Source organism: Procambarus clarkii, chromosome 24 (genome assembly GCF_040958095.1).
Source record: "Procambarus clarkii isolate CNS0578487 chromosome 24, FALCON_Pclarkii_2.0, whole genome shotgun sequence".
Lineage (NCBI taxonomy): Eukaryota > Metazoa > Arthropoda > Malacostraca > Decapoda > Cambaridae > Procambarus > Procambarus clarkii.
Genome location: NC_091173.1, coordinates 36,885,769 through 36,909,064, shown reverse-complemented (window position 1 = coordinate 36,909,064; position 23,296 = coordinate 36,885,769). Strand labels below are relative to the sequence as shown.

General features: G+C 46.0%; 1 non-coding gene across 1 annotated transcript; it reads left to right on the top strand.

Moving 5' to 3' along the window:
• The first annotated feature begins 22,227 nt into the window (after positions 1-22,227).
• On the top strand, positions 22,228-22,301 carry TRNAN-GUU (transfer RNA asparagine (anticodon GUU)). The gene has a single exon. It is a non-coding gene; the product is annotated as a tRNA-Asn (tRNA).
• The last annotated feature ends 995 nt before the right edge of the window (positions 22,302-23,296 follow it).

Below are 23,296 nucleotides of genomic sequence, written 5' to 3'. Positions count from 1 at the left end.
TACATTCTGAGTTCAATTCCAGTTTTAGTTATCTATTTGGAACAGTATTGATTTTCAATAAAGAAATTCTAGAGGGATTCTGTTCAAAGGTTAGGATGAGTTAGCCTAGGCCATTTTATTCCAATTTGACAGTTAATTTCAGTAACACGATCAACGACGCACGGAATATTAGGTTCCTTTCTCATGTTAAGTATCCTTGTGGTACGAAGGCACCCAAGGATTATCCTCAATGCTTCGTTCTGCATTTTTTCAAGCCCTCCCAGCTTCCTTTCACGCATTAAGACAAGCAGAGGTGCAGCATAATCCACTAAAACTCTAATGTATGCAAGGTTATATCATGAGGTTATCTTGAGATGATTTCGGGGCTTTTAGTGTCCCCGCGGCCCGGTCCTCGACCAGGCCTCCACCCCCAGGAAGCAGCCCGTGACAGCTGACTAACACCCAGGTACCTATTTTACTTCTAGGTAACAGGGGCATAGGGTGAAAGAAACTCTGCCCATTGTTTCTCGCCGGCGCCTGGGATCGAACCCAGGACAACAGGATCACAAGCCCAGCGTGCTGTCCGCTCGGCCGACCGGCTCCCAAAGGAATGGGACCGGCTGCAAGGAATATCATTTTGACAAAGTTGACCCTGGCACCATAGCCTGAGTGATAACCTGCAATAGCTTGAGAGCTCTGAGTCTCTCTTTATACTGATGACAGAGTCTGAATACAACAGGACCATACAGTGGCACCTCAGGGCCATGGTATTTAAATCTGTTAACGTAGACAAGCTGGGAGATATCATACCGTTGCACCTTGCGAACAGCTCCTCTCTGCCTGGGTTAACGCCGATTTAGTATCTTTGTTTTCTCTGCAGAGATAACTAAATCTCTGCATGATAACTAAATCTCTGCAAATCCTGACATGAGTCCATTTCCCCTTTCCCCGTTCCCTCGTCCTCCCAACTTTTCCCATTCCTCCATCCCCTCGTCCTTCCAACAATTACCCACTCCAAAGTACCCTCGTCCTCCCCACAATCTGAAACTCCGCCATCCCCTCGCTCTCCCTACCATTTCCCCGTCCCCTGTCCCCTCTTCCTCCCCACAATTCTCCATTCCCTCGTCCTCACCATCTCCAACTCCCCCCATCCCCTCGTCTTCCCCCAACATGAGCTCCCACCCCTGTCTCCTCGTTCACCACACCATCCCTCACTTCCTTCCCCTCGTCCTCCCCCACTCCTTTGTCCGATGCATTCCCAAATGATCTGATCATCAGAAAATTGGGAACATCAAATGATCTGATGTTTCCATCATTGAAAATAACAGGAACAGTTAAAATAAACGATATGAAAAACAATGAAAAAATAATAAATAAACTATGCCCATGAAATGAACGGTATGGTAAACAACACAACCCAACTCCAATGCAATGTCACATAAAATAATTAATTCAAAATGAAAATAAAAAGAAATGTATGTAAATTAAATTGTTCAATGCAATCGGAAACATTGAAATGGAATTGTAACATATTTAGTATTGTGAATGTTGTTCTTACATGCAACAGATGGCATTATTTTAAACAAAAAATGTTTTTTACCTGTCACAGATGTGGCATCTACATAGTAGGTATACAAAGACATGCGCGTATTGAAATGGAACTGTGTGTAAAAATTTAAAAGCAATCGTGAAGAACTTTCGGAGATTACAGTGTTTGATGCTATTACGTCCAACAGATGGCGCTGTTTTTTAAAAAAGTATGTTTTTTCCTGTCACAGGTGAGGCATGAATATAGTAAGTATATAAAAACACTCCCCTTTTTGAATGCAACGTTGTGTCAAAATTTCAAAGCAATCGGTAAGGAGGTTTTGAAGATTTCCTTCACATGAAAAACCCATGAAAAAGACAGTATTTAAAAAAAGCATGTTTTTTCCCGTCACAGACGTGACATATATATTGTTTGTATATAAAAACTTGCTCGGATGCGAATGGAACGTTGTGTGAAAATTTCAAAGGAATCACTGCAGAACTTTCGGAGATTAGCGATTTTGAAAAAAGGAACATTTCCATTTTTATTGATATAGATTTATATATTTATTTATAAGTACAAGACTTCTTACATTCTTGTACAACTGTCAAGGCAAGCAATACGATATTAAATAAGGTAGGACTGAGGTCACCTTCCTGTGGGGTGCCTAGTTCGATGTCTCTTGCTACAATCCAATGCCCCTGGAAACATACAGATGACTTCCTGTTGGATAAGTTACCCCTGATCCAATAATGAATCCGACCACCAATATTCATTCTTGCAAGCTCACTCAAGATAACATCTTGATTTGCAATATCAAAGGCCAACTTGAGATCTAGGAGGGTGGTATATGACTTTTCAGTATGCTGGGTATGAAAAGTGGTAATGCAATGATGCACATTCCTTCCATGCATGAAGCCATATGTCTGGCAGGAAATTCATGGTTCGTATTCTATGGAGAAGACGGTTCAGGACTTCTCTCGAATGTTTTGCAAATGTAGATATAAAGGAAAATTGGGCAGAAAGCATTCTTTTGATTTCTCTTGAGAATTGGAATGAGTAAACTGTTGGTCTAAGAGATAGGAAGTTCCCCAGTAACATAGCTCATATTATAATGCTCAAAAATCCTGGGAGGCACAGAAATGGATGGGCGAGTTTCCTTTCACCTAATGCTGCTGTCCACTTAGCAACAAATATGTTTACATGTGTTAGTCAGCTTGTTGTGGGGTTGCATCCTGGTAAGGGTTGGGGGGGAGGGGGTCAATATAAGCCTAATATGTACTGTATGTATAAACTGACTGCCTGTCCCCAGGCACAATGAATTTTTATATTATTTTTATTATATTATGTTTAGTTTAATCATATTTGTATGTTTGTTATCATATAAATTAAACAAATAAAATTATATTCAATATAATGGAAAGCTTAATCATTCCATAAGAAAAAAAATAGAAAAGTGTATAATTTGAGGAACATCGAGTACCACAGATCAGGTCAAGCAGCGCGTTCTGGCTACTGGTACATTACCTTTCACACCCACTTACACGTATATGTCTTTCCTACTATGACTGGGTAACATAAGCCCTATTGGAACTATATAGTAGGCATCCGTCAAGATGTATGCGGCCATCTTCCATGCATGTGACATGTCCCCGCCATTGCATGCATCTCTGCTTCAGGAGAGTAAATATTGAAGGGACTCCTGTTCTCTCGAGTACTGTGTTGTTGGTGACGTGGTCTTTCCACGTGATGTCAAGGATGTGTCTCAGGTTCCGCATGTGAAAGGTATTGAGCCGTCTCTCCTCACGAGAGCCTTGTGCCTCTGTGTGCACTGTCAGTTTGGCATTTTTCCAAACTCACTTTGTGAGCCTGGCCAGTGTTGTTGTGGACTTCATGATACGCCTGTTGAGCTCAGTTTCCAGGGAAAGGGTGTCAGAGATTGTGGAGCCCAGGTACACAAACTCGTGAACTGCCTCCAACACATAGTCTGCTATGTTTATACAGGGGTAGTTCATTGACGTCTTGTCCCATTACCTGTGGGACAAGACAGGTAATGGGACAAGACGTCCATGATCTGATTGTCTTCTTCAGGCTGATTGTCCGTCCGAATGCTTAACAGGCCTGCAGCAGCCTGAATAGCTGCTGCAGGCTTTCTGCTGTGTGTGTGGGTGATCGCTGCGTCGTCGGCGAAGAGGAACTCTCTGAGGATTAGCCTCTGTACTTTCGTCTGTCCTCGGAGTCTGGATAGATTTAAAGCTGTCCATTAGATCTTGTACGGAGATAGATGCCCTCTGTGGTTGTCCCAAAGACATGCTTGACGAGGATCGCGAAGAAGATACAGGGTTGGAGCAAGAACGCACCCTTATTTAACACCACTGTTGATGTTGAATGGTACAGAAGTTGAGCTGTCATACACGACTGTTCGTTCATGTCCTTGTGGAACGATTGTATCATGCTGAGAAGGGTGGTGGACAGCCAATTTTGGCCAAGATCTTGAAGAGTCGGTCTCTGCTCACGAGGTTAAAGGCCTTTGTTAGGTCAATGAAGGCAAAGTACAAGGCTTTTCTCTACTCCCTACGCTTTTCTTGAAGCTGTCTCAGGGAGAACACCATGTCAGTGGTCGACCTCTCTGCTCGGAAACCGCACTGTGACTCAGGGTACACTCTTTCAGCCAGAATATGAAGCCTGACCAAGACGACCCTAGCAGAGTTGGCCGACGACGCTGAGGAGGGAGATGCCGCGATAGTTGTTGACATCGCTTCTGTCACCTTTATTTTTGTAGAGAATGATGATGTTTGCATCTCTCATGTCTTGTGGCACCGAGCACTCCCTCCAGCACTGGCACAGAAGTTCATGAAGCTCAGTTTGAAATGTTACACGAGCGCACTTGAGAACTTCAGGCTGAATCCTGTCGTCTCCTGGGGCCTGCCCTGAGGAAAGTGAATCCACTGCTTTCTCAACATCTTCCACAGTCGGTTCAAGATCAAGTTCTTCCATGATGGGCAGGCACTTGATTGCATGCAAAGCCTCTACGCTGACCATGTTTTATCTGGAGTAGAGTTTGGAGTAATGTTCCACCCACCGATTCATCTGTTGATCACGGTCTTTAATGATCTCTCCAGTGATGGCCGTCACTGGAGAGATCATTCAGAGGAGCCGTCCTGTTTTGTGTAGGGCCTGTTGCCTATTTGATTTGTGCCTCTTATGTTGCCGACAATAGCCGAGGTCTGGATGCTGGAACAAAGTCAAAGCCAGTAATCATTAGTACAGCGCCTCGCAGTTTGTTGAACTCTATTGCGAGCAGTACGGAGGACCTTTTGGTTCCTTTGTGAGGGCAGGTTCTTGTAGGATGAGAGAGCTCGTCTCTTTTCCTCTACGAGGTGTAGCAGTTCCCCTGCAATGGATTTGAACCAATCTGCTGACTTGTTCTGCCTCTTACCGAAGGTGGATATGGCAGTGTTGAAAATAAATAGCGCCCCTGAGATTTAACCACCTTTCAATAGCGATATCCAGGGTGGTACAGGAAGGTCATTTACCAGCACAGCAGTGAATTCCTCCATCTTGTGAAGGTCACGGGTCTTGTTTACGTTAATGCTTGGTCTTCTCTCCTTCTTTAATCTGTGGATTTTCCGGGGCTGGAAATTTACTCTGCAAACGACGAGAGAGTTGTCGGTGTCACAATCTGCGCTCTGGAAGCAGCGGGTCAGTTTGACGTTTCTCAGATTGCTACCCCCCCCCCCCCCCCCATAAGCACCAGGTCGAGTTGGTGCCAATGCGTAAACCTGGGGTGTCTCCCGGAAACCTTATACTGGGGCTGGGTGTCGAAGAAGGAATTGTTTATGCAGAGATCATGACGACAGCAGAACTCCAGGAGGCGCTGCCCACTATTATTCATCTTCCCAAATACAAACTGGCCTAGGCAGGAAGGCCAAGAGCTGTGATCAGAACCAACTCTTGCATTAAAGTCTCCCAGGAGGAAGACTGGCTCTTGTTGACGCATGTCTCTGAGAGTTAGGCCGAGGTCATCATAGAACTCGTCCTTCTCTTCGGTAGAGGAGGTCATTATTGGTGCATAGGCGTTAATGAGGCTGACCATTCCTGCTGCTGTATGAAGAGGAAGTTTGATGATCCTTGCAGACCTCTCCGTGGGTGGTACGATGGACTCTAACAACCTGTTCCTGATGGCGAAGCCAATGCCATGTTCCCTACTCTTCTGGATGTTTGCCCTGCCAGAAGAAGGTAAAGTCCTTCTCTCGTATGCTGACGATCGCGGGCAAACGTGTCTTCTGCAGGGCGACTATGTCCATCTGCAGCCAGCGTAGTTCATTGTAGATCACAGCTGTCTTGCGGGCGTCGTTCACTTCCAGTAGATCTTCCGAGAGACCCGGTGTCATAGTCCTAACATTCCATGTGCCCAGTTTGAGAGCTGAGTGACTGTGTTTTCTTTTGCCTGGTGCATGGTTGACGATCCGCTTTTTGGATTGTGCCCTAAGTCCCACGCACTCAGTGGAGCAAGTGGACCATTACGGGACAGCACCTTATTGGCTGGGGGTCGCTCAGCTTGAGGTGGGATGTAGCTGTCCTACGAAATCGGATGATTTCTCTCACCGACGGAAGCAACCCCTGGTGCCTCACTCAATGCCAATTGAGTGGTAGGCGCCGGTAACTGTCGCTTCCCGTGCAGAGCCATCGCTTGCTGGAGTGTCCCCTCCAGGGCACAGGCCTGGGCAGTAATTATGGAGAACCGGCTGTTGCCTATGCTGCAGATCCACCCTCTCCACGCCACCGACGTGATCCAAGGGAAGGGCAGGCGCCAATACGCTTGGCACCACTGTCGTCGCAAGAGTTACCTGAATCTAGCTGTAAACAGCTGCAAACTGCCTTAGGGACTCCAACTCCTGATTTTTCCTCAGGGTTGACTCCCGAAGCCTTTCCCATGAGTGGGTTTAACCGCAAGACAGCAGAGGTTTGAATTCGGGATTTTCCTTTCCCTAGATGAGCTGCCTTCCCAGGCTAACGAGTCCCATCTGCTCAAAGCAACTGGTTTTAAGGTGCCAGAGACCCGCCTTCGCCACTTCTCCTGTTTGTAGAAGCAGTTCCGCCAGGCCTAGACGCTAAGCCACACGTGCAGACCAGGAGCTGGACTTGGTTGTCTGAGGCTATTTGAGACGCACGCCATCACGGGCACCTCACAGGCTGTGGGAGCTTATCTCTACAACCCTCCCCCCCTGTGGGATATCTGGGGCTTGACTCAATTATTCAATTATTTACTTATTTAATTTAATAACGAAGGACCACCCACTTTTGAGAAAAGAGGGAACTATAAAAGTGATCATTAGAAAACACACTGAAGAACCATTGTCTATGGATAAGTATTAGGAAGAATAATCACTTAAAATAAAAAATGGACTGTATGATTAATTAACTAAAGTCAGAGCCTCAAACACCTACATTGGGGGGGGGGGTATTGCTAGAACTTCATATACGTCTAGGAACTAGTGTGGTTTGTCACCAGTTCATTGTTGAGTAAATAATATTATGATCTAAAATGCTATAGTCAAATATGTAAACTCAAATAGTGAATATTAATGATTATTAAATTATAGAGCAATCATCTAAGTAAACACATAAGTTTCCAATAATCAGATATGGTAAGAATATTCAATATGATAATCTTGCAAATTTGTATAATGATGAAAAATGGAAGAATTAAATGTGTATAAAGTAAGTAAGTAATTATCAAAAGAAGGCACCAAACCGGGAAGGCTATGTAGCACCATCAAATACGCAAAATAATCAGAGGGTGCTAAATATCACCAAGGATGCCAATACGAGAACAAAAACGCATAAGGCGAACGATATCAAAAGTATCCGAGTCACCAAGAATTCTATCGAGGGACAGGTGACCGCGAGGGGCGGTCGGAAAGCAAGACACACGCTGGTCCTGGAAGTCAGGACATTCAAGAAGGACATGCACGACCGTAAGAGGGACAATGCAACTAGGACAATAAGGAGCAGGGCGGCGCTCCATCAAGTGACCATGGGTTAAGCGAGTATGGCCAATACGCAACCTCGCCAGAGCTGTTTCCCACCGCCGGTTACGGTGGAAGGAGGACGGCCACGAGGAAACACAACATTTAAGAGTACGTAGCTTGTTACCAGTAACAGACAACCAAGAAGCCTGCCAACGGGTAAGAACTGAGGAATGGATAACTGGGTAAAAGTCGGAATACGGAATGCCTTTACGAGAGATGGGACAAGAGCGGACAGCTTCCTTAGCGGCAGCATCCGCACGCTCATTTAAAGACACACCAATATGGCTGGGAACCCAACAAAACTCAACCGACTTAAATTTACTGTGAACGAGAAACAGCCAATGCTGGATCTCGACAACTACTGGATGAACCGGATTAAAGGACCCGAGAGCCATGAGGGCACTACGAGAGTCAACAACAACCACAAAGGAAGACTGACAACGAGAAAGCAGGAGACGAAGAGCATAGAGAATAGCATAAAGTTCTGCTGTAAACATGCTAGTCTCCGGAGGCAAGCGACACATATAAGTGCGATCAGGAAAAACAACAGAGTAGCCAACACCGTCCGCTGACTTAGACCCATCGGTGAAGACAGAAACGGAGCGGGAGTGAGAAGAAAAGTGCTCGAGGAAAAGGCGGTTTAGAACCGTAGGAGGGGTAAAAGCTTTAGTGATACGGGTCAAGGAAGTACAAAACCGCGGAAGAGGGACCCTCCACGGGGGCAAAGAAGGAACAACACGAGGAGAAACATCAGAAATACGAACGGAGAGAGAATCCTGTAGGCGAGATAACCGGACAGAAAGAGGGAGGTGGTGAAGAGGAACAGGAACCGCAGGAGGGGTAAAAGTTAAAGCACGACAGAGGCGAGAGGAAGGATGTTGCAAGGACCGCGCAAGATAGCGAAGACAGTAGCGATCACGGCGGTCCTGGAGAGACAGGAAGCCAGTGTCAACATACAAGCTAAGGATGGGAGTCGAACGAAAGGCACCAGAACTGAGGCGCAACCCAGTATGGTGCAAAGCATCAAGACGGCGAAGAGTAGAAGGAGAAGCAGACGAGTAAGCAGGGCAACCATAATCGAGCTTAGTCAGGACGAGAGAGGAATGTAAAGCAAGGAGAGTGCGCCTATCTGCCCCCAAGAAGTATGGGACAAGACCCGAAGGAGGGTAAGGGCCTTAGAGCACTCAACACGGAGGTAAGAGATATGGGGAGACCAAGACAAACGAGTGTCAAGGAATAACCCCAAAAGCTTCGCGGAATCTTTGTATTCAAGGGGATGACCATAAAGCGACAAAGAGGGACGAAGAACAACCCGTTTCCGCGTAAAAGTCATGGCACAAGTCTTAGAAGTAGAGAACTTGAAGCCATGACCTGTGGCCCAAGACGACACGGCATCAATTGCAAGTTGAAGCCGGCGTTGAAGGAGAGGCGAATCATCACCCTGACAACAAAGGGTAAGATCATCGACATAGAGAGCGGAGAAGACACCAGAAGGAAGAGAGGAAAGAAGACCATTGAGGGCAACCAGAAAAAGAGTAGTGCTCAGAACACTACCCTGGGGCACACCTTCATATTGCTGAAAAGTGGAGCATGGTAGCGTTCAATTATCATGGCGAGCAATATTGAGCTCGTATTCGCATGGGGAACAATAAAGCACTCAATTATTACGTTAATTCACAGGTGAGGTATATTGAGCTCATTAAGCATGTTAATTAACAATGCTGATGTTTAATGATAATGCATTAAACAAAGGGAAACCTAAGGTTGCTGGAAATTTAATTACTGCTACGATTAATCCTATTCAAGATAATTTGTAACATTTTCCCAACCTAAACGTTTCACGGGTTATTAGTTCTCTGTAGACTCACTTACGTATTGGTAAGTTTGCAAGTTTGTTCGTGCTGCACTCCTACAATAATTAAGCAGAAACGAAAGAAACACAACTCAAACAAAAATTTATGCAAGTATTTTCACTAACTCTTAGTGCAGAAAACATTGTATTAATAAGGTTTTCTTGGCAAACCTTAAGCGCAGGTATTTGGACCTTGGTCAAAGTGAATTTATAATTATAGAAGTTGCTTGATGACTTCATAGCATTGCTAAATTCAGGAAATGCTAGATGTATTGAGTGCTAGATTCTCTAGCCTAATATTATTAATTACCTAGGGAGACTGAGTGTGGTCAATTATTACTTGTCGAGAATAATTCTAGGTCTGCAGTGGATTCAATGGCTTGGTCGCTGTGACTTGTACTTGTTTAGGTACGGACCACTGGTTTTCCACTGAGAGCTATGAAACATCTCGGCGAATACTAATTGTACTACATTCAATCGGAGTTTATTACTCAGCTGTGTTTCTCATTTTAGCTGGCTGCTGGAGAATTGATTTACTGGTGACTAATTTATTATTGTTGGCAGGCTTAGGCTTGTTCACATTCAGAACTTTACCAGTAAGTAAGTAGCCACCTGCAGATTGGAGCATATTCATACCCAATCGTTTAACATGTCCAGTTATGAACTGGTAATAGTAGTCGGCTCCTACTAGTACATCTACATTGTTAAGGCGGTCAGACGTTAACTTGTTGTCAGCCAAATTAATTTCACGTTCCTGCAGGAAGTGGGCTGTGTACCCCAGACCCTTAATATTTAGGTCAAAAGGTATTTGATCTACAACAATGGCTTGGACAGCCTTGACATGACTACCTAGTCGTACAAGCGGTTGAACTACTGAGTATTCTTGGGGTCCTCGATTTATCATGAACCCTGACACGTTTAATTTTACCTGTCTGATTGGTTGTAAATTGAGTGCCTCTGCCGCTTTTTGAGTAATGAAAGTTCTCTGGGAACCTTGATCAAATCGTCCACGTGTGGTGATCTTGGCTCCTCTGTTCTTCACTTGAAGTTGGGCAGTAGGCAAAGCAGCATCCACTTGAGATGCTTGTGAAATTACGCTGTACACATCTCGCACCTTGCAGCACTGTACTGGTGTAGATTCTCTACCTCCTATTCTAGGATTGATATAATTTGTCCTAACTAATTTGCACAGTGCAGCATGATGCTTGCCCCTTCTACACCTATTGCAGGTGTTCAGTGGGGTGTCACAGCTATTAACATTATGTGATTTGAGACACCTAGTACATTTGTGTAACTGTTTGAGTCGTCTGACTCTTGTGTCTCTGTTAGGGTAATTAGTACATTTGTACAGAGAAAGTTTTTGATTGCAAAACAAGCACATTCCCCATTCTACAGCTCGTTTAGGGGTTACCGGTTTAGGTAAAACAATACCTGCAGGTTGTGATGGTTTTGCTGCTTGCATTTGCTTGTCATTGATTCTCTTGTGAGTACTTGCTGTACTCTGGGGAGCAATTATTGGGTTCTTGGGAGTGCTCTTTGGACTATTAGGTCTCGTAGGAGCACCTGTGGGGCTCTTGGGAGTGCTCTTTGAACTATTAGGTCTCTTAGGAGCACCTGTGGGGCTCTTGGGCCTTACTGATGAATCAGCGTTTGACTTATTGTTATTACATTGATTATTAGTACCCTTGTTACCTGGTGACAGTGTCACTTTAGGAGATCCAGGTAAGTAAGTAAGTAATTATCAAAAGAAGGCACCAAACCGGGAAGGCTATGTAGCACCATCAAATACGCAAAATAATCAGAGGGCGCTAAATATCACCAAGGATGCCAATACGAGAACAAAAACGCATAAGGCGAACGATATCAAAAGTATCCGAGTCACCAAGAATTCTATCGAGGGACAGGCGACCGCGAGGGGCGGTCGGAAAGCAAGACACACGCTCGTCCTGGAAGTCAGGACATTCAAGAAGGACATGCACGACCGTAAGAGGGACAATGCAACTAGGACAATAAGGAGCAGGGCGGCGCTCCATCAAGTGACCATGGGTTAAGCGAGTATGGCCAATACGCAACCTCGCTAGAGCTGTTTCCCACCGCCGGTTACGGTGGAAGGAGGACGGCCACGAGGAAACACAACATTTAAGAGTACGTAGCTTGTTACCAGTAACAGACAACCAAGAAGCCTGCCAACGGGTAAGGACTGAGGAATGGATAACCGGGTAAAAGTCGGAATACGGAATGCCTTTACGAGAGATGGGACAAGAGCGGACAGCTTCCTTAGCGGCAGCATCCGCACGCTCATTTAAAGACACGCCAATATGGCTGGGAACCCAACAAAACTCAACCGACTTAACTTTACTGTGAACGAGAAACAGCCAATGCTGGATCTCGACAACTACCGGATGAACTGGATTAAAGCACCCGAGAGCCATGAGGGCACTACGAGAGTCAACAACAACCACAAAGGAAGACTGACAACGAGAAAGCAGGAGACGAAGAGCATAGAGAATAGCATAAAGTTCCGCTGTAAAGATGCTAGTCTCCGGAGGCAAGCGACACATATAAGTGCGATCAGGAAAAACAACAGAGTAGCCAACACCGTCCGCTGACTTAGACCCATCGGTGAAGACAGAAACGGAGCGGGAGTGAGAAGAAAAGTGCTCGAGGAAAAGGCGTTTTAGAACTGTAGGAGGGGTAAAAGCTTTAGTGATACGAGTCAAGGATGTACAAAACCGCGGAAGAGGGACCCTCCACGGGGGCAAAGAAGGAACAACACGAGGAGAAACATCAGAAATACGAACGGAAAGAGAATCCTGCAGGCGAGATAACCGGACAGAAAGAGGGAGGTGGTGAAGAGGAACAGGAACCGCAGGAGGGGTAAAAGTTAAAGCACGACAGAGACGAGAGGAAGGATGTTGCAAGGACCGCGCAAGATAGCGAAGACAGTAGCGATCACGGCGGTCCTGGAGAGACAGGAAGCCAGTGTCAACATACAAGCTAAGGACGGGAGTCGAACGAAAGGCACCAGAACTGAGGCGCAACCCAGCATGGTGCAAAGCATCAAGACGGCGAAGAGTAGAAGGAGAAGCAGACGAGTAAGCAGGGCAACCATAATCGAGCTTAGACAGGACGAGAGAGGAATGTAAAGCAAGGAGAGTGCGCCTATCTGCCCCCCAAGAAGTATGGGACAAGACCCGAAGGAGGGTAAGGGACTTAGAGCACTCAACACGGAGGTAAGAGATATGGGGAGACCAAGACAAACGAGTGTCAAGGAATAACCCCAAAAGCTTCGCGGAATCTTTGTATTCAAGGGGATGACCATAAAGTGACAAAGAGGGACGAAGAACAACCCGTTTCCACGTAAAAGTCATGGCACAAGTCTTAGAAGTAGAGAACTTGAAGCCATGACCTGTGGCCCAAGACGACACGGCATCAATCGCAAGTTGAAGCCGGCGTTGAAGGAGAGGCGAATCATCACCCTGACAACAAAGGGTAAGATCATCGACATAGAGAGCGGAGAAGACACCAGAAGGAAGAGAGGAAAGAAGACCATTGAGGGCAACCAGAAAAAGAGTAGTGCTCAGAACACTACCCTGGGGCACACCTTCGTATTGCCGAAAAGAGGGAGAGAGAGCGGTACCAAGGCGCACCCGAAAGGAACGACGAGAGAGGAAGCTGCGGAGAAAGAGAGGGAGATGACCACGAAGGCCAAAAGAATGAAGTTGAGATAGGATATGATAACGCCAAGTGGTGTCGTAGGCTTACGACACCACTTGGCTTTCTAGGTCAAAAAGGACGGCAACAACGGAGGTCTTCGCAGCAAAAGCAGTACGTATATAGACCTCCAAGTTCACCAGGACATCTGTCGTGCTGCGGCACTTGCGGAAACCAAATTGAGAAGGGGAGAGGAGGTGATGGTGTTCCAGGAACTACATCAGACGAACGTTAACCATACGTTCAAAGAGTTTGCAGACACAACTTGTGAGAGCAATAGGGCGAAAGTCCTTAGGGGAAGTACCCAGAGACCCCGGTTTGCGAACAGGGAGGACAACGGCATCGAGCCAGTCCTCAGGGACTGACGACGACTCCCAGATCCGATTATACAGACTCAGTAAATACTGAGACGTGCTCGGAGGGAGATGGCGAAGCATCTCATAATGAATACCATCGGAGCCCGCCGCCGTAGAACCGCAGAGGGCCAGGGCAGAACGAAGTTCAGAGAGAGAGAAGGGATCATTATAGGGAAGCTGAAGATGAGTGCAGAAATCTAAAGGACGAGACTCAAGGACAGGTTTACGAAGAAGGAAAGATTGGGGAAGATGAAGACCAGAGCTAACAGAAGAAAAGTGGGAACCCAGTTCGGAAGCGACCTGCAACGGGTCCGCCACAAGAGTATCATGGAGGTGAAGGACCGGTGAAACATCGGGAACGAACTTACCCGCTATCTTGCGGATACGCTTCCAGATCTGGGCCAGAGGGGTTTCGGACGTAATTGTCGAGACATAAGATGCCCAACATTCACGTTTAGCCGTACGGATGGCCCTACGGGCCACCGCACTCGCCTTCCGAAAGAAAAGAAAAGAATCGGTCGTCTGCCTACGGCGGTGCTTCTTCCAGGCTGCACGCTTACAGCGGACAGCCCGAGCACAGTCCGCATTCCACCAGGGAACGCACTTCCGTGGACCCCGAGAGGAAGAGCGAGGAATAGAGCGGAGGGCAGCGTCGAAGACAGTCATGAAAAAGGAGGAGAGCGCGAGAGAGGGGCAGAAGGGAGAGGTCAGAGAGAGTAGCACTGAGGGAAAATAGGGTCCAGTCCGCCTTAGCAAACTGCCACCTAGGGAAAGAGAGGGAAGGGCGAAAAGAGAAAAAGGAAACAAGGATGGGGAAATGATCACTTCCATGGAGGTCATCAAGAACCTGCCATGTGAAATCTAAGTAAAGAGAAGAAGAGCAGAGAGAAAGATCAAGACAAGAAAGGGTACGAGTTCGAGAGTCCAAATGAGTGGGCTCACCAGAATTCAGAAGAGACAGGGAAGAAGAGAGGAGAAACGGCTCAAGGAGGCGACCCCGGGTATTCGTCAGAACGTCACCCCAAAGAGAATGACGACAATTGAAGTCACCCAGCAGGAGCACAGGCTCCGGCAAGGAGTCTAGGAGGTGTTTCAAATCAGGAAGAGAGAGCGGGACACTCGGGGGGAGATAAATGGAACAAACTGTGTACCATTTCCCCACAAAGATACGAGCAGCAGAACAATGGAGAAGCGAAGGAAAAAGTAAAGGAACAAAGGGAACATCAGCCCGAATCAAGAGAGCAGAAGAATTAGAAGCCCCAGCAATGGCTGGGGGGGGGAGAGAAAGGAATAGCCACGAAAACGACCAGGACGAGCACCAAGCATCGGCTCCTGGAGACAGACACAAAGGGGCGAAAACCGCGAAACCAGAAGTTGGAGTTCGAGGAAATTGGCGTAATAACCTCGAACGTTCCATTGAAGAATGGACAACGACGAGAAGAGAAAGGACAAAAACAGAGAACAAGGAAGAAACAAAGGCGAAAGACCAACAGAGCACGTTAAAGAATATCAGGGTCGGGATCAGGGTCAGCAAAGTCAGGGTTAGGGGGCATGGGTAAACTGAGCAAAGACGGAGGGAAGGAAACGGGAGAACAGATCAGAGGTGGGCGGGCAGGGTCCGGAGGAGGAGGAGGAGGAGGAGGAGGAGACAACGGAGAGGAGCAGTCAAGGACAGCAGCAGGAAGAGGGGGAGTAGAAAGAGAGGAGCGCACCCCAGCAAGAGCAGCAACCGAAAGGGAAGCAGGGGCCAAAGAAACCTCCATAGCGGGAACAGGGGGCGCAAGCACTGAAACGGGAGTGGAAGGAGCAACAGAGCCAGAAGGAGGAGCCGAGGAAGAAAGCGAAGCCTTCTTACCCGCCGGGGAAGAGGAAGGAGAGGAGCCAGGCTTACGCTTCTGACTTAAAGAGATCGGTGTCCCAGCAACTACGTACCGGGCAACGGATTCCAGTGTCTCAACAGGAGAAGCCGAACGAGAGCACACACGACGGCCGTTAGGAGAGCGATGGACATCCGCCCGCACCGACAGGCGGCGGGGAGAGCCGATAGATGGAGGAAGAGGATGGGAAGGAGGATCGGAGGGGGACGAGGAAGGAGACACAGAAGACACGACAGACCGGGTAGAAGGAAGGGGAACCCCAGACAGAGGACCAGGAGGAGGATCCTTCGGGAGAGAACCCAAAGGGACAGAGGAGGGGGCAGTGGGCGCATCAGGGTCCAAGGCCTGGAAACGGTTGCGAGTCTGAGGAAGGCGGGAAGGACGAGGAGAGGAAGAGCGCAACACGCGAGCATAAGAGATATTAGCATAAGGCGGGAGCCGGCGAACCTGGCGCCTCGCCTCAGGAAAAGATAAACGCTCCCGGTGCTTCAAGTTGAGGACGGCTGCCTCAAGCTTGTAATGGACACACGCACGGGAGAAGGTAGGATGGGCCTCACCGCAGTTGAGGCAACGAGCCTGGGGAGAAGCGCACTCCGACTTAGAGTGACCTTCGCCACCACACAAAGGACAGAGAGAGACAGTCCCGGAGCAGCGGAGGGCACCATGCCCAAACCTCCAGCACTTGTTGCAGAGCCGAGGAGAAGGAATGTACTCCTGGACAGAGCACCTGGCACCAGCAAGAATGACAGAGGGTGGAAGGGTCCTACCATCAAAGGTAATCTTCACAACCCGGAGGGGTTGACGGCGACTACCACGAGGGGGACGAGTAAACGTGTCCACCTGGAGAATAGAATGGCCCTGGGCAGCGAGGATATGTCGAATATCGTCGTGGCAGTCGCGTAGGTCCCGAACACCGGTCGCAACATGGGGCGGGAGCAAAATAGTGCCAACACTGGCATTCAACTGAACGTTCTTCGAGACCCGAACGGGGGTCTCGCCAAGGCAGGATAAGGCAGCCAAGCGGGAAGCAGCATCCTGAGAAGGAGCAGCAACGACACGCGTACCGAGACGAGTGGGGTTAAAAGTAATGGAGGCATCCACGGAATCAATGAGATGTCGATGAAGGGAGAAATCGTCAGGAGGCGCAGAATCAAGAGGGAGGAGATCAAAATATTTGGCCCACGAAGCGGGACCAAACAAGGCTTGATAGGTAGCAGAACTGGAAGGAATCGAGCGAGGGCGGCCGTGACGAGAACGGCGGTGAGAACCCCCAGAGAGAGAGGGGTTAAAAGGCGCAGTAGTTACAACTAGAGAAGGAGCCGCGCCAGGGGACGAGGTAGTCACCACTGGGGGCTTGGGGCTCGACCCAACCACAGAGGAGGGAGGGGAGCCAGGGGAAGGAGTCAGAGAGGCCAAAGGAGGAGCAAGGTCGGGGCCCAATGCAGCGGAGGCTACAGAGCCCGGTCTTCCAATACGGACCGACTCGGGGGCTTGGTCGCCCACCCCACGAGCCTGAAAAGGTAAGCCAGAAGCAGCCGAAACAGGGGTTATCATCTTGACGAAATTACGAATTCACTCACGAATGTGCCCCCACACCCACCATGGAGCCACAATTAGAGGCAGGACACCCAACAAGAAGCTATCGCCGATCTTGTCAGGGCCTCCTAGGGGTGCGTCGTGAGTATACGCCCCACAAACGCCACCTTAAGAAACCGACAGTCCGTCGAGATCGGGTTCAGTGACGAAGTGGGGATTGACAATAAAAGGTTCCCCTCGCTCTCGACGTCGGGTACTGCAGTTCTACGGGTGCAAGAGTATGCCTCCTCAAGCACCCGGGCGTCAAAGTAGAAGAAGTCCAAGGGAAGAACCAGAACGAGCAAAAGGTCGGCAGGAAACGGCAAGCAGATAGGAGAAGAGGGGGGAGAAAAACGAAACAGAAGGAAAAGGAAAAGATGCCCAGCAGAATTGGAGAGGACGGCAGCAGGAGCACAAGGCTAGAAAAGGACAGAGGACTGTCCCAAGGAGCATCACACTCCGGCAGCCGCCCACTAAGCCCCCAGACGGCGACAACGAGCTGAGCGGGGAGGGGGAGATCCAGGTAAGGAAACTGATGTGGGTACAGTTTCGGTGCATTCAGAAGAGGCATTAAGTGCCTGGTTTGCTGAATGATTGCTTATATTGCGCAAACCAGTAAATATATCCTGCATTGACAGGACATTACCATTCTGGAATACACATAATTTATTGAGTGTGTCACCAGACAATTTTCTCTGGATGATAATTTTAGTCATCCACTCAGCAGTTGGGTGATCCACCTCTTTACTGAAGGAATTTAACAGTGACTCAAGCTGAAAACTAAAGGCTTGTAAAGAGTCAAGTGATTGTTCTGGTGGAGATAAATCTAGTAATTGGTGTACAAGGTTTATAACAGTCTTCTCATTGTTAGCACTTACTCTAGAAGGCTGGTGTGAGCAATTGTGACCATTACTTGTATTACTTAAGGCTTCTTGCTAAGCCTCAGCTTTAATTACAGCTTCGGCTGCTGCAGCAGCTTTAGCTTTATCATTTTCTGGTTCAGATTCACTGATTATTGCAGCTTCACTAAGAGTTTCATCTGCAACTTCACTTGTTTCTCTGGGTTCCTGTGAGGAGCTAGTTAATTCAGTAGCCTCATGCACTGAATTTATAGAATCCAGGGAACATTGAGAAGAGCTGTCTGAAAATTGATCAGACTCTGTAAATAAATTATTACGTGAAGTTGTATTAGATGAGATGGTAGAAAATGAAGGTTGAACTTCAGTTGTTGATCCTGTGTAGTGATCAGTATTGATTAGAGGATTCTCCTCATCTTGAGGTAGCTCATGTATGTCATCTGAGCTGGGTGCTTGCTCGGGTGTAGGTCTACTACAAAAATGTTTTATCCACTCAGGAACATTTTGTGTCGCAAGCACTTTGTTATATTGATCTAACTTGTCTTGAATTGTATTTTCATAGTTGGCAAGATCAGATTCTATCAGACGCAATTCGTCTAGGTCAGTATTACTGCTAAGGAGTATGTTCCTTTAAGACTCGATTATATCCTTCACCTGGTCATATTTCTGGCTAGCCACCTTTGTGGAAATGTTTAGCTCGAAGAAGTCAACTGAGTTGGTTCCTAAACAGTTGTCACATTTGTCAAGTAGTCTTGATAAGTGATTTTGAAGACCTCTCAGACCAATACAGGTTCGCCTTAACTGTTCAGGAGTAGCCACTCTGGCTGTAAGTTTGAGCCTTATAGGGCTTATATAGCTACTTGGACAGCTATGGTACTTGCTCCTTTATGTAGAGCAGGTATAATTATTGACAGCCTGATATTTTCTTGAGGCTGATTGTAATTTACCTCATTTAGAGGTTAGCTACCTACCTAATAATAAGCAACTAAGATTTGAGTGGTACCTTGGTCTCACTACAGGTGTTCCTTAGCTTAGCTCTTCAAAATCAGCCTTGGATGGGTAGTGAACTTACAGTAACACTCAAAGATGTACCTAGAAATATGTAATAAAATATAATTACACAATAAATGGTTAATCCCACCCATTCGGGTCAGCACTACATAAATAATAATGCACCAGTACTGTCTAACAGTACTAGTTAGGTAATAATCCTACCTATTAATGCAGCTAATGGTGCAGACTGAATTTGTACAAATCTTAGTACCGTGTCAGTCTGAAATATCCTACCTCTGTTGGGTTGGCATAATAACTACAATAAATGTGGTGCAATAATGTGCAAATAGTGCTATGTTTTTGGATTTTGTAATTTTATATAATATATACACTGGTAGAAATTATGTGTACAAGAAATTAAATGAACACAAGAGAATAATTGTTTGGCAAGTATTCTACTGCCGTAAATAATATTTAACTCCCGAATGTACTTCCTAATTGTGGAATCTAATGTTATCAGGGTTAGTAATGATTAATTAGTATGGGATCAGTAATTTGTATTAGTATACTGGATCCTAAAATGTTAATGAATCCACTGACTTGAGTGAATCAGTAATTATGGACTGAATTTAGGCTATAATGGACAGTCTGCTGACAGCAGTATATTGAAATATTTGTATAACCCAAATGGTTAACACATAATTGGTGTTAGTGAGGAATTATTATAGAAGTTATGAGCTGTTGCTCCTCGTGACCTGAAGATTCTTACCTCAGTATGAGGTATAGGTCTGAGTGTTGTGGGTAATTGACTGTGTCCCACGAGTGCTACCTTATACATGAGGTATAAGTAGCAAATGAATTGGTGTGAATTAGGCATAACCTATGTGTTACACTGCCGGTAGACACAATTAATAAATGTGGTTAGTCTAGACTACTTCACACGGTGATTAGTAATTACTAATTAGTATACATCCGGTTCGATAAGGACCATAATGTGGGATATCTGGGGCTTGACTCAATTATTCAATTATTTATTTATTTATTTAAATAACGAAGGACCACCCACTTTTGAGAAAGGAGGGAAACTATAAAAATGATCATTAGAAAACACACTGAAGAACCAGTGTCTATGGATAAGTATTAGAAAGATTAATCACTTAAATTAAAATAAAAAATGGACTGTATGATTAATTAACTAAAGTGAGAGCCTCAAACACCTACATTGGGGGGGTATTGCTAGAACTTCATATACGTCTAGGAACTAGTGTGGTTTGTCACCAGATCATTTTTGACTAAACAATATTATGATCTAAAATGCTATAGAGTCAAATATGTAAACTCAAATAGTGAATATTAATGATTATTAAATTAAGGAGCAATCATCTAAGTAAACACATAAATTTCCAATAATCAGATATGGTAAGAATATTCAATATGATAATCTTGCAAATTTGTATAATGATAAAAAATGGAAGAATTAAATGTGTACAAAAAGTCTTAGCTTTAAGACGATTTCTATGACATCGTTCGTGATTCGTCCTCGTGATCTCAGGATCTCCACATAGAAGAAATTAGAGGTGAATAACACGAATGCTGTTAACGACTCGTTGACTCCTCACATACGAGCTGTAATTTAAAGGATATTAAGTAGCACTGGACTAGGCTACTTTTAATCTCAATATTCATGAAAATAGAAAATAAACATTAATGCAGTACTAACGTTGGATTTGGGGTCGTCTCATTATATAACGACAGACTACTCACGAAATATACAATCTTAAATGATGCATCAAGAAAGAAACTATACATAACATGAGCGCAGCAACTACTGAAGTCTGCCGATATCGCGTCTGCCAGTCCCAAACTTTCACGGCGTTGTACACGTGTTTGTGGGTTTTGGCTTAATTCTAGACGTGTTATTGATTGGCCGAGCACTATAGAGCACGTGGAAGAATAATTATTCGGTATTAGTTGGGTATCAGTGTAATTCCTGCTGATAACTCCCAAACGCCACGTGTCTCGCCACTCTTGACGCCAAGACCTTCCGCTGTCCATGCACGCTCGCTGCACAATGGCGTCTCCGCCTTCCCCAACCCGCGTCTCGCATTCACCACAGAAATTATTAATCACGAATAATACTATTTCGCGCAATTGTGGTTGAAATACTTTAATGAGGACTGGGTTGCAATTCTAGGGATTTAAATATTATCGCCTTCTCGTCTTATGGTGTTAAACGAGAAGTGGAGAAGATTTTAGTTTTCTCCATGGCATTCACGCGTGACAGAAAAACTATTACTTGATAACAATTGTAACTAAAAACTCTCGATTTAGAATTATTGGAAGTTATGTTATCCGTAAGTAATTATCACAAGGAATACTGATGATTTTAGAGAACCACATTCAATTCTCTAACACATTGGTAATAAATGTGTTTAACTAGACATTATCTGACGCAATGTTGGTGCTCTATTTCTTGAGAACTTCAGCATTAATACGCAGATACAATGGTTAGTTTATGTTGACACTACTGTTAGTAAATTTAGTGACTACTGTAGTTAGTATATAATAATAATGATTTATTATAATACAATAGTAGTTTATTAGTGTTGGAAATTTCCAACACCCTCCCCCCTCCCCCCCCCCCGGCTATAACAACGCGTGGAACCAAGGAAGAAACACGCTGGATGAATGGTCTCGACCTGGAGATGCTGAGGATCCTAGAGGACGCTCATTGGCAGGTCATGACTCTTCTATTGAAACTAATGTGTTATTAATCACTTACACACTGAAGGTGAATAGAAAACTTGTATATGGAAGGATATGGAATGAAATCCCATAATGAAAATTTGCCCCTAGAACCTGAAATGAGCAGGTTGTAGGGGCAAACATTGTTTATATTTTCATAAGTAAATACGATTGAGGGAGGGAGGGAATTATCAGGGTAAAGCGCCAAGCCATTACAATTATATTACACTTGGAAGAGTTCAGAATTAAGGATTTTGGATGGGATGGGGGAGAGGAATGGTGCCCAAACACTTGGACGGTCGGGGGATTGAACGCAGACCTGAATGAAGCGAGACCGTCGCTCTACCGTCCAACACAACTGGTTGGGTAGATATAATAGAGAAATAAGGGGAGACTTTTCTGCCAGACAAACTGTGACTAACAAGGAGGACACGACAAACTAAATGTGGAACGCGTAAACACACACAAACTAGAACAAACTTTTTCAGTGTCAGAGTAGTTAACAGGTGGAATACATTAGGCAGTGATGTGGTGGAGGCTGACTCTATACACAGTTTCAAGTGTAGATATGATAGAGCCCAGTTGGCTCAGGAATCTGTACACCAGTTGATTGATAGTTGAGAACCAAGACCAAAGAGCCAGAGCTCAACCCCCGCACGCACAACTAGGTGAGTACAAGCAGAGTTAACAAACACACAAACGCAGGTTTAACCCAAGCCTCCGTGGCACAATTGGTTAGCGCGTTCGGCTGTTAACCGAAAGGTTGGTGGTTCGAGCCCACCCGGGGGCGGCTGTTTTAAAGTTTGTTGAACTTCACTTGTTTGAGAAAATGAGAACAATTATATAATTATTTTCTTAACATGGATGAGTTTACCAAAAGTTTACCACGAGTTTAGCAAGGAATAAATGTGGGAGTATTATAGAGAGAGAAGCTGCTGGTGACCCAAGGATTTAATCTTGGTGACGGCTCTGGCTGCTGGTGACCCAAGGATATAATCTTGGTGATGGCTCTGGCTGCTGGTGACCCAAGGATATAATCTTGGTGATGGCTCTGGCTGCTGGTGACCCAAGGATATAATCTTGGTGATGGCTCCAGCTGCTGGTGACCCAAGGATATAATCTTGGTGATGGCTCTGGCTGCTGGTGACCCAAGGATATAATCTTGGTGATGGCTCTGGCTGCTGGTGACCCAAGGATATAATCTTGGTGATGGCTCCAGCTGCTGGTGACCCAAGGATATAATCTTGGTGATGACTCTGGCTGCTGGTGACCCATGGATATAATCTTGGTGACAGCTCCAGCTGCTGGTGACCCAAGGATATAATCTTGGTGATGGCTCTGGCTGCAGGTGACCCAAGGATATAATCTTGGTGATGGCTCCAGCTGCTGGTGACCCAAGGATATAATCTTGGTGATGGCTCTGGCTGCTGGTGACCCAAGGATATAATCTTGGTGATGGCTCTGGCTGCTGGTGACCCAAGGATATAATCTTGGTAACGGCTCTGGCTGCTGGTGACCCAAGGATATAATCTTGGTGATGGCTCTGGCTGCTGGTGACCCAAGGATATAATCTTGGTGATGGCTCTGGCTGCTGGTGACCCAAGGATATAATCTTGGTGATGGCTCTGGCTGCTGGTGACCCAAGGATATAATCTTGGTGATGGCTCTGGCTGCTGGTGACCCAAGGATATAATCTTGGTGATGGCTCTGGCTGCTGGTGACCCAAGGATATAATCTTGGTAACGGCTCTGGCTGCTGGTGACCCAAGGATATAATCTTGGTGAT